The 19,734-nt window shown below is 30.1% G+C and overlaps 1 protein-coding gene across 3 annotated transcripts in view; it reads right to left on the bottom strand.

Annotated features, from left to right (window-relative positions):
* Positions 1-19,734, bottom strand: part of LOC130444516 (RNA-binding protein Musashi homolog Rbp6) — a 1,022,388-nt gene that overhangs the window by 692,068 nt on the left and 310,586 nt on the right. The window lies entirely within an intron of this gene.

Raw genomic sequence — 19,734 nt, 5'->3', positions numbered from 1 at the left:
TTTTTTTAAATTTTTTTCCTATTTCATGTAGTTCGTTCTTATTGGTTTAATTCAGTTGTCTCTTCTGCAAAACAGTTGTCGATTTATCTTCCAATATAAAATCAAAATCTGGAGTTTTTAGTAAATTGTGTGAAATGTACTTCAGTAATTTTTTAATTATTCATTTTATAAGTTTTAATCGATATTAAAGTCATACAATAAACTATCTCAAGTATTTTTCTACAGTTATGAATACATTTTGTCGAAGGGAAGTAATAAGAAGGTCTACAACTTGGGTTTTCTCACTTTTCTCATATAACCTCAAAATTTATGTGAAAAATCAAAAAACCAAGTTTTTCTTTTTCAATTTCCCCCAGAAATTTTGTTAAAAGTTACCTTTTTATGTCTCATTTCGAATGAAAATTCTCCCATCAAAATATCAGCTTTCTTTTAAAAATCATTGAGACTTTGATTCATTGAAATCCCTACATAATAACCGCATTGAATGTTCACGAGATACCTTTTCAACTTTTTCATTATTCGTCTGTTTGTCTATCAATTAAATCAATATTTAGGACCAATTGTAATAAGATGCATGCCATTAATTTAATTTTTAAATCATTTTAATACATTGTTGCTCTTAAAATTTGTTTTATATATACTCAGAAACTCAAATGGTGAATTTATTTTATTTAACTGTTCCTCATTAAATTACTGAATATCTTTTTTCTTCCTTTAAACAATAATTTGTTTCGAAAAAGTACATTGAGACTAAAATATGTTTGCATGCAGTGGATAACAAAAAATGAAGAACGATATTAATTTTGAGTTTTGAAAATATTGACTGAATAATTTTCAACATTATTCAAAAACTTGCATAGCCAAAAAGTTATTGAGAATAGTTGTTTTACATTTTGTTGACTTTTAACAGCATTTTTTTTATCAACTTTCGAGATTTTTACTAACAATTACAAAATGGCATGAAAAACCGTTTTATAAAGGTTCATTCGCATGCAGAGTGTTATTTCGTTATTCCGTCAAATGACCAATAGAAATACGTGAAACTTTTGTTATTTAGATTTTATTCCAACAGCAGATTTGGTCGAATTTCGCAAGTGCAACTAATGCTCTGGAAATTATTATAAAATGTTTTTGTAGAAAAAAGTAGATGACGGCGCCTATATGATTCGTTTACCCGAATAATCTCCTAAATAAAGTTTTTTTTCTCGAATGTCCTCAAAAAAGGTTTGTATTTTGATATTTCAAACAAAAAAACTTTTGAACTGAGAACAAAGTGATTTATATTTTTCCATCTATATGATATCGATGTGAATTTTTTTATTACTATATCATTTGAAAACAAAGAATAAAAAAATATTTATATGTTTTCCTATTATTATTGAAATTGTATATCAGACTATATGTTCATTTGGTTTTTTAAAGCAGCTGCAATTTTTAATTAGGGCAAGTGTTTTAAATTACCAGTTATCCACGAATATTTTATGATATTTTTCATTCGAAACTATACTTTGAAATGATTGTACACTTCAGCGTTTCTAAAAGTGTGGATCGAGACCCAGTAATGGTTCACAGAAAAATTCAGCTGGGTCCTTTGAAATGAATTTATGAAACCGTCAGAGCTGATGCGATATTCAGACACACCACAATCTGAGTATTCTAATAAGCTAGTCAACTCTTCAACTGATAAAAAATTAATTGATTGCTGCCAAAAGAATGAGAAGAACCCTATTAGTGAAATAGAAACCTTACTTTGACACCTTTCGAAATTTCCAAACTAATAATTAAAGCTGGGTATCCTCGTGGTGCTAGAAAAAAATTAACACTTCACGTTTTAAAAATGATCGCAAATTTATAAAGACAAAGAAAAAATATTTATTTTCGGCGGTACCATTAACAGATGATAGATAAATTTAAATGGAGAATGGACATATGTTGAGGATAATTTTTTCTAATATATTTTATCAGAAAAATCGACAAATATATATATCGGCGAAAAGGTGGGTTGCGAAAACATGATAAATCTCGAACCGCGCCGCGTTTGAAAAAGTTTGGGAGACGCTGCTGTAGATATTGGAAATAGAAATAAGATTAAAAATAATTTAAAATATGTCAACTGATATTAATTTTTGTATCCACAGTTGTTACTGGTTGTATTTCGCTTAAAATGAGTAATAACACTCATTACATAGATATTATTGCACAATAGTGATTTTTACCGCGAAAATCGAAATAAAAAAGTTAATCAAATGGATTGAAGAGCAGAGAAAGTTTTCATTAGCAACTTCAATCGACAATGCAAGGTTCTTATTATTGTCAGATTAATCATAAAAAAGGTCACTCTCAAGGTCAATTCAAGTTTCTAACACAATAATAGAATACAATGAAGCTTTTTCATATCTAACAGTTAAAAGTGTTGTCAAATATTGTAGAGACATTATAAAATTAAGTTTTGAGAAAACAACAATCAAAACTTTTTTTCCAAAAGTTTAATCGATAACGTTTGATTGCAAAAGTAGAATCAGCTATGGTGTAAATGAAGATTCTCTTCATAGTTTAACGAGAAAATGTAAGAAGAAAATTGGATTAGTGAAAATTAATGAATATTTCGGCAATTTTAATCATTCTGAATCATCAATGAATTTTCTGATAATATTAAAGGCGAAATCAATTCAAATAACTAATATATTTATGAGAAAGAATGTTTAAAAATCCATTTTTATATGATTATAAATGAAATTGTATTAATAAAACTTATAGATATGTGTAGAAATGTGACATATGTTGTGCTGTATTTTTCAATATAACACATTCCAATTAGTTACAAAAACAAAACTTTGATTTCAAATTATTCCACATCACTGTACCTAATTACTAACATCCAATTAGTTCAGATTGTAATTCGATAATTATAGATCATAGTTATAATGTGAACAATTTAATACAAAAAACTATGTACAGTATTTGATGTATTTATTCTGAATAAAATAATCAGAACTACTAATTAATGGAATGTGTAGAATATCATTGAATGTACAGATATTTTGTTCACAATTGGTATGCCCAGTATTCAATTCTTGTGATAAAAAACACAAATTCACAATCGAAATTCTATAAAATAGAGTAAATGATTTTGTTTATGTCACATTAAAATTGGCCCCCCTCAAGACTACTACTGTTTATTCAAAATGTGTAATCATTAGTTTGACTGATAGCTATTTAATTATCAGATTTTGTAATTGTAGTTAAATCAACATTTCTGGAAAATTCAATAATTGAATTGAGAGAAAAAATGATTATGAGAAACAATTATATAAACATAGTCAAAAGAATCATAAACAAATATTATAATCATATAAGTACCTAACCTTACTATAATATGTATTAGAAACTTATCTCTTTGTAATTTTCAAATTAATTTAATGATTAAAAATTAAGGAGTTATAAAAGTCACAATTCTTTATGAAAATATACACGCAATAAAGTTTCTGTAATAATTGATGCGTTTTGTATAGGACAGACATCTCATTATTTAACCAATAGATCAAGAAATCATGGATGCACTAAAAATGAAACAATAAAAGACAGAGTCAAATAGAAGAGGAAGAGTCTATTTATAAAAGAAAGTAAAATTTATATATTTCTATTTTCTAAATTCCAAAGTAACTATAAATAATTTACGTTGATAATTGTTTTCTCCTATTTTTTAGTGTGAGTATACATAATAGTTTACAGCGGTCAAGGGCGGACCAAAAAATTCTCAGTTCTAGAATTGAAATTATATCGATCAATTAGATGAAAATTTTACAATAATACATTACGTGTTGAAAAATTATCGGAAATTCAGGTCTATTTTATGTATATATAGATCAACCATCTAGAATCTCCATTTGCAAATGGTACGTCTTTATAAACCTACCAGTAATAGAGAAAAATATCAAAATAAATATGTTAACTAGTAGACAAGACTTCTCCTCTAAAATGTTCTTTTCAATTATAATATTATTATCCTATAATTATTGAAAGGGATGAAGCTATAAAGGATGAATAATTCAGAAAGTAAATGGAACAATAGATCTCTATTACTACAAATAACTCATCTGGCCTCGTACACTCACAACAATGATGATGTAAATAACTAAAGAACTGCAGCTTAAACCGTTATTTTCGATGATATATTGTACACTGAAGCAACAATCAACAAGCAAGATTTAGTATTTCATGCTTAGAATACATTGCCGTATATGTGTGTGCATACTCAAGCTGGCATTTATTAAATTCATATGCAGCCCACAGAGAAATGCATAATTCATGCTATTCTGTTCCGAACCACATTATTAATTTAATAGGTAAGCACCCATAGTCATCAAATGACTTGACATTTGAATTGAATAATTACTCTGTATGCCCTAAAAGTTCTCCTAACCCAGATATAAATTTAATTAATATATACGATGAAATTAAAACAATATAATCGCATTTTTTCTATTTATAAAAGTCAAAACACTATGGGGTTAGTGTCAATTACGCACATATTCCGAAATAGATAATTATCCTTCATAGAAACTTAAACATGACTATTGGCAAGGAGCGAAGTGCAAGGGTCGTTTTTTTTTCAACCTCCGATCGCTTCGCGCAGAGGCTACGCGGGCAGAAGAAAGAGAACATGCGCTGTGGGCGACTGCGAAGCTCTCGCACTACATACTCCGCCATTGTTGACATTCTGGCGTCAGTCGGCGTTGTGCTACAGCCGCGTAAACATGTCCACCATTATTGATGCTCCCTCCCTGTGTGAATTGCGAAGTGTGATTCGTTTTCGACAGGCTAAAGACAATGGGGGAATGAGTCGTGTGTATGGGGAAAACTTCTAGAGTGATGGTGTTATGCATGAACGGTGTCGAAAGTTCAAAGATGGCCGTAGTGATGTGCATGATGAAGCGAGGCCAAAAACGCAAATCTGTCGTTTTAGATGACATGGTACAACGAGTTGACATAATGGTTAAAGAAAACCTCAGATTCACCATTACTGCTTTGTCTACAAATATGAGAAATGTCTCAATCTCCTCGGTGATTATGACGAGAAGTAACCGTAAATGTGCCAATCTTTTGTTAATGAAACTATTGTTTTATATGAACTTTTATGTCTTTTATTTATAACCTAGTTGGAATATATTAGGGACAACTGAATAGATCAGAGGGCACGACGTGGTCCAATTTTCGTTAAATCATGCTCTTAATATAAATAAATCTAATAAAAATTTGAAAACGGTTTATAATAGTTATTGAGTGCAAGAATACAGAAAAAAACAGTGTGATTTTATATATTTCCAGTAGCTGAGTGGAAAGAAATAAATGCAGTGTGGGAGAATATTATTTAATACTTATAATAATAAAATAAATTTAATAAATATCCGTAAATAAGGAAATTTACGATTGGTCGCGGATTTATTAAAATCTTTTGCACTCTTTGGGTTTAAGAAGCAACATCTTCCGCTTCGATTGAAACCGCAAAACAAATATATTGAATATTTATTAAAAAATTGTATCATGAGTTTGAATAACTACATCCACAGTTGCCTAAAAATTAATGAAAAATTTGGAGTTGAAACTGACAATCAATTATATTTTAGCAGTTTCAATTATTGCAGTTTTTATGAATAATATTTCACTAGTTAACTCGCAGAATTCTAAAAGAATTCTTTTGGGTATTTATACTTACTTTTATCATCATCATCACGTTTTCAACTTGAAAAACACGATCACACTGTTTTGTAATGCCAATAATCTAGTCAAGTTAATATGAAAATAAAAATAGTTGCAAGAGCTAAATCAGCTTTTTGTCATAAATTCATTCTAAAGACGGTTTATGAAATGATCGTTAAAAATGATGTAAGTGCATTCTCCTTTGGAAATTTCAAATGTATAAAAAATTTATTTTCCTAATAAGGATTTGCTATTGAGGACTTTCTTACTTTATCGCAATAATAGTGAAATATAATTCATCTTTGCATGGTGTTTTCGAAAAAATTAATGTAAGTCAAAAATAATAATTGTGCTCAATTATCACCCAAAGAAAGGCATTTTTATGAGCAAAATTATTATCTATGTTGAAATAATAATTATGAGTATTGAGAAGAAATAAATATATGAGAAAATATTTCCAAATTGATATTAAAATATTATGAGGTGGCGGTACTAAATAACAATAAATTCATTCAATATACACGTTATTACGTACAAGATTATATCAACGATTACAATGAATAACATTAATAAAACATTAATAATTTTATTTAACTGATATAAGTTCATACACAATTTTCTCCATCATGGTAAATGAGGACTCTAAGTAACTTCAATTATTAATCTCATAGAATTAAGTTATCTAAAATATATTGTCAATCATTCAATGATAAGGAGTGAAAATTATAAGAAAACAATTTGAGATTGTTCCGTTTGGATTGAAAAGTTCAAGACTGTGAGCGTAGTAAGTTCACTGGGATTTACTCATACTTTAACTATTCCTTACTAAATTGCACGGTTAACTATTTACTAACATTTATGTATACACATCACATCTAATTTATTTAAATACACTTTTTAGTTAACTTGTCACTATCCCGAAGTATTCACTATGACATCAAATTGTTGACATACTACGGCTGCTAAAGTACCGCTTTATAGATTAAAATCATTTAGAAATCTCTGGTTCGCCGTAAACAAACAGAAAGGTCTGTTTAGAAATTGTACTGTTTATTTTCGATAGCTTATTTATATAGTTGAGAAAACTGTTATAACTTTCCTCTGTTTATATCATAAATTTCCTATAAATATATTTGGGAGTAGTAGAATCATGAATTAAACTTTAAAATGACAGAAATACTATAAAAAGTCATTAAATCAGAAATTGTAAAAATGAGAAAAATACTTGTTTGAAGAATCTATAGAATAAAATATTTAGTGCAAATTCAGCATAGTTGATAATAATAATAATAATGTCCAGATTGCAGGTATACCAATCAGAAAAATGGTTCTAGTGTTAGTTTCTTTTCATAAATTCATTACATATTTGAAATCATTTGTGTTGGAATGTGTTTATTTTTCAATTTTGTTTTACTTGTGTTTTGACTAGTCACCAATTAATTAATTTTTAAAAGATAGGCAGCTTTATTTACCCCAGATGTAGGGTAGAGTAGGGAAAACAATCTGCGTATATTAACAATTGTTCGTGGAAATGTGTTAAATCATGATGGCATCACATTAGTATCAGTCAAATAAGCCTTGCAAAAATTTCCTATATATTATAATTTCATACTTCCAGAACCAAATCATTACGATAAGTAGTTGTGTGGTTGGTGGTGTGTGTATATAGTAACATTAACATAATTTATTCTTTTCTAATTCTTTGTTTAACTGCTTGCTCAAATTTTTACTTCTTTTAGCACTGAGGATGTAAGTAACTTAACTACCAAACGAATTTCTCTTTATTTTGATCTTCCACCTTTTCTCCCACATCTTGCAGCTTTCCTTCTTAATTGTTAATAATAATAGAGAAAATCAAAATTTATTGTTACCAATAAATCATTTTTAATTTTTGAATTTCTCCTTCCAGGCTACCGACAAACCGAATCACTCCGAATCATTTCTATCTCAGGAATAAATTGCTAAATTTTGTATTCCACTACTCAAATATTTCTTATTAAACGTTCTATCCTGGTATTTTCTCCCAACTTTTCTGAATCTACTCCAATTTGAATATTTATTTTTGAATTCGATGGAGTTATTGATTTTTAGGAGAAATAACAAAATTTGAAACACCGCAATTCTCAACTATTTGATTCCCTGGTGATGAATACATAGATATTCGAAAGCTTCGGAATATACTAGAATTAGTACACTTTGGCGTTCTTGTATTATTTCAAAAGAATGAGAGCATACTTTAGTGAAAATGACTGAAGAAACTATCCAGCATATATTTTGTACATACTTTTGTACGTTCATTTCACTAGCATTGGAAAATGGATTTTCAGTACCTATGTATGAAATTGAAAGAATTCTTATGAGATTCTACGAAATACACAAAATTCTCTTGTTAGAGCATCAATATTAATTTTAAACTTAGCTTTTATTTAAAAAGGACCTGGCGCTCTTCCAATCTACGGAAGAACAAATTATTTAGATAAGTGACACGAGGGACCGATTTACGATGTTAAGTTGTTTAAATTCACGCTCATCCCCAGTACAGTTTGAGTTAGAAAGAGATAAAGTTTTCTACTTCTAATTCCTGGAAATACTCCAAAAAGAAAGTATGAAGAACAATGCAAGACGTACAACTGTTTATAATACAGTAATGGAAAAGTATGATAATCAAACAGCAACTACCGAAAACAATATGATACAAACTTGCGTTGCCAAGAAATAAACATTAACTATAGATTTCAATAATAAGACACTAACTTAATACTGAAAATATTCTGGAAACATTTTAACTGAGATAAACATAAACAAATTTACATATTTTCCATTAATCTAATTGTATTTCATTATTTCCGCTATCTATTTGGACATTCTGAGTTACATCTGTGATTTTTTCTCAATTTATTCATCAGCAACCAAGGAAAAAATATCTTCAGGTTTATATACTTCTACGACATGTTTCCCGTAATGTTTAGTTCAGTTTTAAGTAAGAATATTTGAAGCCAGTTACAAAGATTATTATAAATTATTGGCAAGGGTGGAGAAATCAGAAATGAAATTTCTGAATCAAATACACTGTGTAACTTTATTCTATTAAATCATCGTAGCAAATACTGACAATTATAAATTATATCCCATCAATATAACGACTTTAAAGAATACGCCAACTTACACCAAAATCGAATTATCAGACGATTGGTTTACAAATTTAATGTGGGTGAGGTTCAAGTTCGTCAATTGTCGCTGTTGATGTTGAAATCTAAATTTGAAATCCCAATACAGCAATTCTCTGTTGACAAATCTGTCGTCTCGTTAGATAGAATTTATTTTGTGATCATATATTATTGTGAAATGATACGTCAACACCAACTTTGTATATTGTTTCAGTGCATATTGCTGGATAATGATCTTGTTTTTCTTTAAAACTATTCTAAGAAAGTTATTGAATATACAAATAATATATTAAATTAAATAACATATACTGACTGATTCATCATGACACAGCAGAAACTATTTCTACAATCATGAAATTTGGACTATCGGTTCCTTTTGTAATGTAAGCAGATTTTTGAATTTTCTAGTCCTAAAAGGAAAGAATTAAATGCTTCAAAGAAACAATAGAAGGGGCTTAAACCCTTGCATAAACATCCATGACGTTAGTGGTACATGCAGATGACACACAACTAATGACAGAATGAGATAAAAAATTACTAGAAGAAGCGACACTTATGTTAATAGAAGCAGAAGGATAAGAAATAAACGGCAGAAAGAACAAATACATAATAAGCGTTTGAAGGCAAAAAACTTCAAATATTTGAGCATTACAGTAAATGATAGAAATGATATATCAGAAGAAATATAAGACTGTATAAAATTTGGAAATACTAGAAATATAATAGATTTTTGCGAGAAAAGAATTTTATTATCACAATGAAGATAAAAATCTAAAAAGCAGCAATTAGAGCTGTTATTACCTACACTACAAGCTACCTACGTAGAAAAACCGTAGTCGGATTATTATCTAGAAGAAAACAAAGTAAGAAAAAAAAATGAAAAATCAAATAATCGAGACTTAAGACACAATATTAACAATAGGAACGTATGGATCATTAATGAAGAACCTATATATATATATATATATATATATATATATATATATATATATATATATATATATATATATATATATATATATTATTTATTTCTACCTCTATTATTGTTTTTATTTTTCTATTGTTGTCGCTAGCACGTTATTTGCCGGGCATGAAACTCATTCTCTCTTTGAGTTCTGGTATAAATAAATAACTTATGGATGTTTTTCCTTTTAACAAATCAATAAAAGTTTTATGTTAAAAGTTAATTGTATTATTTTTAATTCAAATAAAGTTTAATAAAATGTAGTTGAGTACGCCTATGAGTCTAACCTGAAGTTAGCCGTTCCTCTAATTTGATAATTCTACACAGTTCTCTGTTATAAATCGACTCAGATGAATATTCTATTATTTAGATGTACAATATAAGGAAAATACTAAAAAATTATGTCAATTTTATATGATATAATCAAGAAGTTCTATTTCTGTGGAAGGATTACATATGATACATTGAACAAAATTTAATTATACTACACAATTCATATTATTTCTACGGAAAAGGAATCTTAACCTCACAAATAAGGAATTTTATCCATTGTCAACGTAAGTATAGGTAATATTCCTTTTTTTTTTTATAAATTATTTTATATTGTTACTATTATTATTATTGGCCAATAATACGTGAAGGAACTGACCTGAGATGATAATATCTTGCAATATCAGATCTAAAACTTGCATTTACTTCTGTGAATTGTCAGAAACAAATCTTCAACTCATTGGATTTTCTTCATTCCAGATATTTATCTTCCATTCATCTTTAATAATTCGCAATTATTTTGTATTTTGATTCAAATTTAACTTCTATTTCTTATAACTTTGCACTCCCCATTCTCTTTTCTGCTGATACTCTTTTTCCAAATAATGATCCTCCCTTTTTTTTTCCTTAGCAACCATATAATATGACTGACTAGACTTTTGCTCTTGTCTCCTCACAATGTCCTTCACTTTTCAATCACTTGTCAGTTCTTATATTTATGTTTTTAAATAAACTTTTATTTCATTAATAGTTTATGAATTTTCACTATTATGGGTCATTTTGGCAACAGTTTCATATATTTTAAAAAAAAATCAATCTTCCATCGATCGATTTTCTGCCTTTAGTTTAATTATTATCTTTAGTAAAACTGATCTCAATAAATTATAAATTTTCATTATGTACCTACTTGCTTTTAGATTTCTGATCATTTCAATATATATATATATATATATATATATATATATATATATATATATATATATATATATATATATATATATATTAATTGGGTTAAAACGTTCTTCGCCGTCTTCCGATTCCCAGTTTCCATTTTCTCGATCTTCCTAAAGATCTTCTTCCAATCCTCCCTCTCGAATATCCTTCTCGATACCTTCTCTCCAACTTAATCTTGGTCTTCCTCTCTTTCTTCTTCCTTGTGGTGCCCAATTTAAAATTTGTTTGGGTATGCGGTCTTCAGGCATTCTTTGGACATGTCCGTACCATCTTAACTGATTCACCCTAATGTCTTCCGTAATCGTGTGTTGCACCTTCATGATCTCCCCGATTTTGTCGTTTCTTATTTTTTCCAGTCTTGATATTCCTGCCGCGCGTCTCCAATAATCCATTTCTATGGCTTCAAGCATTTTGACTGTTTTTTCTTTTAGAGGCCAGACTTCGCTACTATATGTTGTTATACTTTTTATTATGCTATTGTATATTCGATGTTTGTTTTACTCGGATATTTGTTTGTCCCACAATATACTATTTAGTTTTCTTATTGCTTGTCTTCCTTGGTTATTTCTTTGTGCTATTGCTTCATCTAATCTTCCATCATTAGTGATGATCATGCCTAGCTATTTGTATTCTGTACAATGACTTATTTTTTGTTGTGTTTCTTCAAGTATTAAATTTTGTTGTTCTCCTCCAATACACATATATTCCGTTTTACTAAAATTTACTTCTAGACCCCATTTCCTGTATTCCTCTACTAGCTTTCTTGTCATATATTCTAAGTCTTCGTAGTCCTGTGCCAAGATTATTTGGTCATCTGCAAAACACAGGGTATATAGTGTGGAATCGATTAGTGGAATGCCCATGTTCTTACATTTCCATTTCCAGTGTGCTAGTGCGTGTTCCAGATATATCTTGAAGAGTGTGGGTGACAGACAGCATCCTTGTTTCAACCCCTTATTGACGGAGAATCCTTTTGAGACCTTGTTTCCTATTTTTACTTGTGATTTACTGTTTTCATAAAGCTTTTGTACTGCTTTTATTAGGGCCGCATTTATATTTGTTCTTTCCAAGGCATCCCATAGTTTTGTTTGCGGTACGCTGTCATATGCTTTTTTAAGGTCAACATACAAAAGGTGGAGTTCTTGATTTTTGGCGGTTTTCTTATCAATTATTTGCGAAATCGTAAATAAATGATCAATAGTCGACCTCCCCGCTCTGAAGCCTGCCTGTTCTTCTGCCTCCATGTTGCAATATTCCTGTTCGATTTTATTTTTTATGATTTTTCCATAAATTCTGGATATTGTACACAGCACTGTAAGTCCCCGGTAGTTGTCGCAATTTTCTCTGTCCCCATTTTTATATACGGTAGTCATATAAGATGTTTTCCATTCTTGGGGTAGCGCTTCACCATTTATACACTTCTGGAAAAGCATTTGCAGATGAGAAAAAAGTTTTTCAGTGCCATTTTTAATTAACTCTGGTGCTATTTGACCCGGGCCTGGAGATTTTCGATTCTTTAGTGACTGACAAACGTCTTTTACTTCTTTAATTGTAATTCTAAGCGGAGATGTGATGATGTTTATATTGTCCTGTTTTTGATTTTTGAACTCTGGTCTTGTTTCTGTAAACAATTTAGAGAAGTACCCATCCCATTTTTCTAATGTTATTGGCGATATAAGATTATTTCATCTATCTATATGAAGAGCCTAAAAGGCATAAAAATATATAGAACGATTGTGAAGTAGACCAAAAGAAGTCATTCGGTGTAATTAATCGTAATAGAAAAATCGAAAAGCTCCAAGAATCGAAGGGGCCTGTTATATATAAAAGGGTTGAATAAGAAATGAAAATTTGTATGAAAGTCAGTTAATTTTAAAATTAGGATCTTCCAGTATTGTGTTAAAGGTGAAGAAATAATAACTGCGTATTTCAGAGTTTTTAAAAATTCAGACCAAGGGGATGAAAGTTTCAATGAAAATCCTTCAATTATAAAGTTAGGATCTACCAATTTTTTATATCAAGTTTTATGGAATTGATTTGTGTATGAAATTTAAATTTGAAAAACACCCAATTTACTGATGGGGTTTATGATTGATACTTTCTCATTCTACTTTATAGTCACGTCCGCCATTTTTATCAGTACATTCTCACTTAATAACTTGAAAAATATCCATCAAAATAGCACAATTGCTCTTTGAATTTTCAAGTGTTTTAAAACTTCCAACTATTAAGGGTAAAAAATGCGAAAACGCGAAGTATAAGAAACCTCGTTTGGTACTAACGATTACAAGAAAACTATTAATAATCTCCATTAGTAAGTAATAGCTATTTTGCTGGATAAGACCAATAATTACTAAGTACTTATTTTTTCCTTTGCAAGAACAATCTGCTAACATCTGTCTTGTAGGGGCACTGTCGCTTCAATGGAGACCTAAAAACTATAGTTTCAGCAGATTCTGTTAAGTACAGGATTAAACTTTTATTTACATTCTCTCGTAGTGTGAGAGCCTGTGCATCTTTAGAGCATAAGAACTGGGAGCGTATGAAATAGAAGACGAAGATCTCTCGCAGCTAAGGCAATACCACATTCTGCGCTTTCTGAGCGGTCTGGAATTAATACATCAGTAGTAAACACTGAAGATCTCCAATCTCGTATATACATATATAGGTTATTTATCAAATCTGTTTACGTTATTTTTTTCCAAATTATCTCTCTATAGCAATTTTGTTTCACGTTTATTGATGCATCATTCTTGTTTCCCACCCTATAAATTTTCATAAAATATTAACACTATTTGCTAGCTACTACCTTTGTGATTCTAATCGTCATTAGATTATTCATATAAACTAATCTGTTCCATTCTATTTATTGCCGATTAAATAGAAACAGTTTTTACTGTTTTCAGTTTTCAGTATGAAGTATTTTTCATTCATGCTGTCTGGTCACGAGTTTTTTGCGTTTGAATTTTAGTGCTCTTCCGTTCACCGTCATATTGTTCTTTCTGCATGATGTAATATTTCGAAACGAGTAGACTGTTAGTTTGTGCTATCAATCAAATTCTCAGATAGGAAAATAACTACGGTCCTGACTGGTATCAACTAAAAAAGAAAAAGTGAAGCGGAAACCGCAACAAATCATGCTCTTTACCGTGTCATGCGGCTATAACATTCATTAATATAAGCGGAAAGTACAAATTGTGCGTCGGTGGGAATCGACAATCAAAAATTTTTCAACAAAGGCAGAGCAAAATAGATGGGAGAACCCTTTAATTTATCCAAGTTGCACGAAATAATATTTCAGCATTTATTTCTCTATGGCAGGGTTGCCTAATCTCGAGTGCCTCAAGGATCGGTTGAAAAAAATTGCGGTTTGGGCATCCACATTACATAATACTTCGAATGGAATTTTATCAGTAAGTTTTGATTGGTATATCATTCAAAGGCACAACGTATTTGTTTTATTTAATTTGATTTAATCAAGTAACTTCTAATTATAGAAACAATGTTGGTTTTCACAATTAATATCATCTAATTTGATTGGTAATAAATTTAATTTATTAATCCACTAACTAGAGAGGAACATCAACATGAAAAAGTTGTTTTCATCAAGACATGTGGTGGGAGTTGTGCTAAAAATGACGAATGGTAAATGATTAGAAGAAAATCAACACAACTGATGAGTAAAAATAAAGACGAAAAAGATAAGCAGATCTCAAGATATTACGTTATGTAAGAAGATTCTGAAAAAAGAAATACCGCCATTCATAAGATTATATAATATTCGAATTCGATAAAATAAACGAACTCCTGAATTCCATTATGAACAAAACAGGAATTTTTGTTTCTATTTGACGAGAATATGATGTAAAATTTATATAGAGTGTCCTATTTTTCTTTAAAGTTTGGTCATTCAAGTTTTTTCATTGAAAATTACTTTTTCTTGGAGCGTATAATAATATCTATATTAATTTCGGCAACACAGATCGTAAAAATAACCTATTATTTTACTACTTAAATAATGAACGCTCATTATTGTACTAATAACAAAATAATGAGAAAAGATAGCAACGTCTTGTTATGGGCGTTGTAATCAAGCAGGCAAGAACTGTCTGTTTTGAAAAAATAAAAATATCTCAATGTATTATTTTTACGCTTGAAGAAAAAATAGTATATGTCACTCGGAGCAGAAGATCGATGATATGTTTAGCCCAGTTTGCAGTTTGCAAGAATTTGGGCTCAACAGTAATGATATCCTTCTACTCCTTGCATTAGTATTATTAGGAAGGTATCTTAAACATTTATTTTCTTTTTCTTTCGTCTTTTCATTTTCAAGTTTTCATAGTTATTTATATCTCACGGGTACTAAGTAGATGATTATGCCCTGAGGGCTAGAGACTTATAGAACCGAGGGTCTCCAGCCCCAGGGGTTCGTAAGTCGCTCAAGTGTTCATATTTATTAATAATCGTGATGTATACTTTTATATCAAACCAGTTCGTTTAGATTAAAAAATATTTTTTTGAAATTTTATTTTATTTATCTATTTATGACTTTTACTTTGTATGAAATGTATAGAAATGTTGATCAAAAACCAAAAAAGGAATAAGATTCCTGGCGAAATTGCGAACTAGGCTGAAAGGCAAACCCTATTAATGAGAAAATCCAGATACTTTTATAACAAAGAATATAACTAATTTTCAAAGTATTCAATTCGCAATACTATGATATTTCTGGTATGCACTTGTAAACTTATTAGTAGGGCACGTAGTAGATTTTTTAAACGGTGTCACAAATTAAAGCTGACAAAAAATAAGTTTTCAACATTATAAGAGATTGTATATCTTTGCAGCCAAATGGCTCTCCAGAAAAAAATCATTCCAGCCAAAAGACGAGGCCTCTTTACTGTACACCCTGTCGGAAAAACATATTTGTGAAAAATGTTTCTACATCATTGCTTAATATTTTGATTAGAAAAACCCCTAAAAATATACTAGTCATTGTTTAAGTCGATGGCACTAGCGGAACTTGAAGCAAGTATATCTACCCTGAAGCGTCATAAGGGAAAAAAGAATACTACAGATGCACAAAGACATGAAAGCACATGTTCTCAAAAAATAAGAGGTAAGATAAGTTAACCCACGACGACCATCATAAAACTCTATACATAGACTATTGATCATAAGAGAAATCGATTTATCATATCTATTTTATGCGGAAACATTTACTTCCGGAGATACCGGAAGTGACCATTATCTCAGAAAGGCTTACATATATCGAACCATTGATAACTTAATTCGATAGATCTCATCAAGATCTATCTGTGTGAAAAGTCATTATAATTGACGCATGTACGGAAGAGTTTCTGTGGAGACCTCTGAGAGCATTCTTCCGCTATAGGCATGTCCCTTCAGATAATTGGGAGGACATAGAATATACATCTGAACCAAAAATGGACCCATTCGTCGTCTCGTATGCAAATCATCCTGAATTTTCACACACATATAGAACTTGATGTGATCTATCGAAAAAAGTTATCCATGGTTCGATATTTGTTAGCCTTCCTGAGATAATGGCTACTTCCAGTATCTCCGGAAATAAATGTTTCCGCATAAAATGAGAGTTCAACGATGTCGACAGACATGTCATTTGGATCATAAGTAAATTTTTTCTACAAGAAATTAAATCATCAACTGAACCTTCTAGAATTTCCAATTCTATGAAAATATAAGGAAATTTTATACATAAACGTGAGTTCATATTTTGTTATTTTATTATCACTATTGATAATAATAATAAAAACTGTATTTTGTGCCACAATGCCCAAGTAGATCATAATATGTACTTTATAGACAAATAATTCCTTTCGTAAATGTTATATGAAGTATACAAATACAATAATGTAGTTGTGTGACATAGAAATAAGATATATTGAAATTTGAAAATATCCGTTGTTAGAGAAGAGCCAAATTCAAGCAAATATCTGTTATCGTCAATTGAATTTTTAAAATAACGATACATTTAGTTTATGATTGAAAGTTGAACAATGAACATTAAATCTACTGAAAATATTTATTGTACTATAGGCGAATTGTCGCTTCCACATGATGAACGATTCTCACCACACAAGTTTAATAATTAGGAAACAAAATTTTGATATATAACAAAGAGATTTACTCGGAATTCCCTGATTACAACGGATTAGAAGTTTTGCAATTTAGAACCTACCAACTATTGAATATGCTGTATGTGTGAGAATACTATAACTTTGAATTAATTTCCGTTTAGTCGCCTACACGAAAGGACTGAGGCTAAAGTTCGTGGCGTATGTTGGTGAAATATTTACTGAGGTTTATGAATGCGGAATTTGCTGCGAAAAATGGTCATATTCATTACATCATTAATTGATTGTGATCGTTTTTGTATAATTTTTTATTGAAAGCGTTGTCTTTTCAAAGCAGTAGCTACTGATAAGTATTGTTATACATCTTCTTCGCATTGAATAAAAACCCTTTTAGAATCTGTAAAAATTGCTCATGCTTCTAATTCAAGACCGTGCATTGAAGCTCCAGTTGCTACTTTAAGATTTGCAAATAGAGACTACTCGATTTCATATTCTTCAATTTTTATTTAATTATACTTACAGTATTGGCACCAAACTCGATCGAATATTGATGAAAAACATATGCATATTTAAAAAATTATCCACATCGAAATAATAGAAGCATTGAGCTAAAATTCTAGACAGGTGTTTATTGATGTAAGATGTATGAAGAAAAAAATCAGGATTTTGTTAGGTCTCACAGTATTGGGAATACGTGGCACCAAACGTGACCCTTATACAATATAAAACTATGATTGTCTACAACAAAATCAAGTTTCTGATATAAGTATATAATTTCGATGAATATATTTTAATTACTTGTTGTGGCCCAATATTCCTCTCCATTTGAATATATGTGTCAGGCACTTAGGCTGAGTATGATGTTCATCACCAAACGGTGTGTTGAAACACATTTTCTGGTGAAATGAATGAAATTTTTATGCAAAAAGTAAGTACAAGAGAGCAAACCCTATCAAACTCGAGAAGTTCGAGTGGTGTCTGCCGTATAAATAAGCGGAGATCATGAACTTCCGTAGGTTGTGGTTTTCCGGAACGACGTTCCTTGGTAGTTGATTTCACAGGTTTGCATTTATCCGAAGAAAGGAGTACCGATAAATTAACGTTTCGGCTTCTGTAGTCGAACTCGGATTTCATGAGTCACATCTGTCTGTCGAGCAGATCTTGAGAAAATTAATTGTAGGTAGAATCATGTGGAATGAATATAAGTCAGAATATACAAGACCTGTGTGAGACCAGTAATGACATACGTGATAGAGACCAGAGCAGCGAACACCATAACTGAGCGACTTTTAAGAACTTCTGAAATGCAAAGGAAGAAAAACCGAAAACATCCCGACCACCAGGACCTAGAAGATGGTTTGAAAATTGGTCTTCATCATCCTAACTGCAACTAGGCAACCATTGATGCAAACACAGGACTAAGTCCTAAAGTAAGATAAAGAAGAAGAAGAAGAAGGAATAATGTAAGAAAATATTTTTTCGGGTTTACTTTTGATAAGTTCTAGCAACAGACTTCCTTGTGATAAATGGACAAAAAATGAAATATCGACCAGAACAAGCAGCAACAAATTGAATTGAATATTCCAGGGAATAAAGACGAGAGAAAAGACCGAAAACTGTTTTTCCAAAAGTGGGGCAGTCTTCTTTGTCTTCTTCTTCTACTATCTACTATTTTACCGTGTTTCTGGTGGTATAAATTGATTCTCCTGTGGTTCTTATTGAAATTATTAATGAAATTAAAACGAAATGAGGAGAAGAATCATAATTTCAAATGTATAGAGTAAGTTTTTCAGTGGCACATATATCTATGGCAAATTTTGTGTTTGTGTTTATATCTATAAAAGAGAAAATTCAGTAAAATGTCTTCATTCGTCGTGCCAAAAATGTTTTAAATATTCCAATGAACAATAATAAGAATGAAACAATATTTTTTTGTACAACTATCAAAAAACTTGACATTTATGCTTCTCTATTGATGCGTAAATATGAACGTGAAACAAATACAAATACACATGAAATAATACTTTTTGAGGGATTCATTTCTAATCAATTATTGATTACTTATCATAAAGCAATTCCATTTATTAGAATAATAATTGATAGTAAAGTTTGAACAATTGATTCCACAGTTTTATCGGATATTTTAGTTTCTTTGGAAGAACATGCATAATTTTGTTACTGAAACTATCTTTTATACATGCTTCTGCATCAGAGGCAGATTTCCAGCCACCTTAAGGTATATGAATTTATTTTTGTTGACAGTATTTATTTTTAATATATTTCACACGATGTACATTCACAGTTGTACAAAAAATTTTTATATTTCGTGAATGGAATTCGTGTTCTCATTGCACATTCGAGAGAATTTTTAGCTTCGGTGTCGGAAAAAACTCAACTCACATGTGAATTGAAAAAACACTCATTCATTATCATGAACATGTGTTAACAAGAATGGTTGCTAATTCCTGGAAACAACAATAAGTAGAAATAGAATTAAATATAAGGAGAATTATTAGAAAAAAATTATTTTATGAATTGCACTATGAATCATGTGTAAATT

Source organism: Diorhabda sublineata, chromosome 1 (assembly GCF_026230105.1).
Source record: "Diorhabda sublineata isolate icDioSubl1.1 chromosome 1, icDioSubl1.1, whole genome shotgun sequence".
NCBI lineage: Eukaryota > Metazoa > Arthropoda > Insecta > Coleoptera > Chrysomelidae > Diorhabda > Diorhabda sublineata.
Note: the sequence above shows the minus strand (reverse complement) of the source record. Positions and strands in the feature narration are given on the sequence as shown.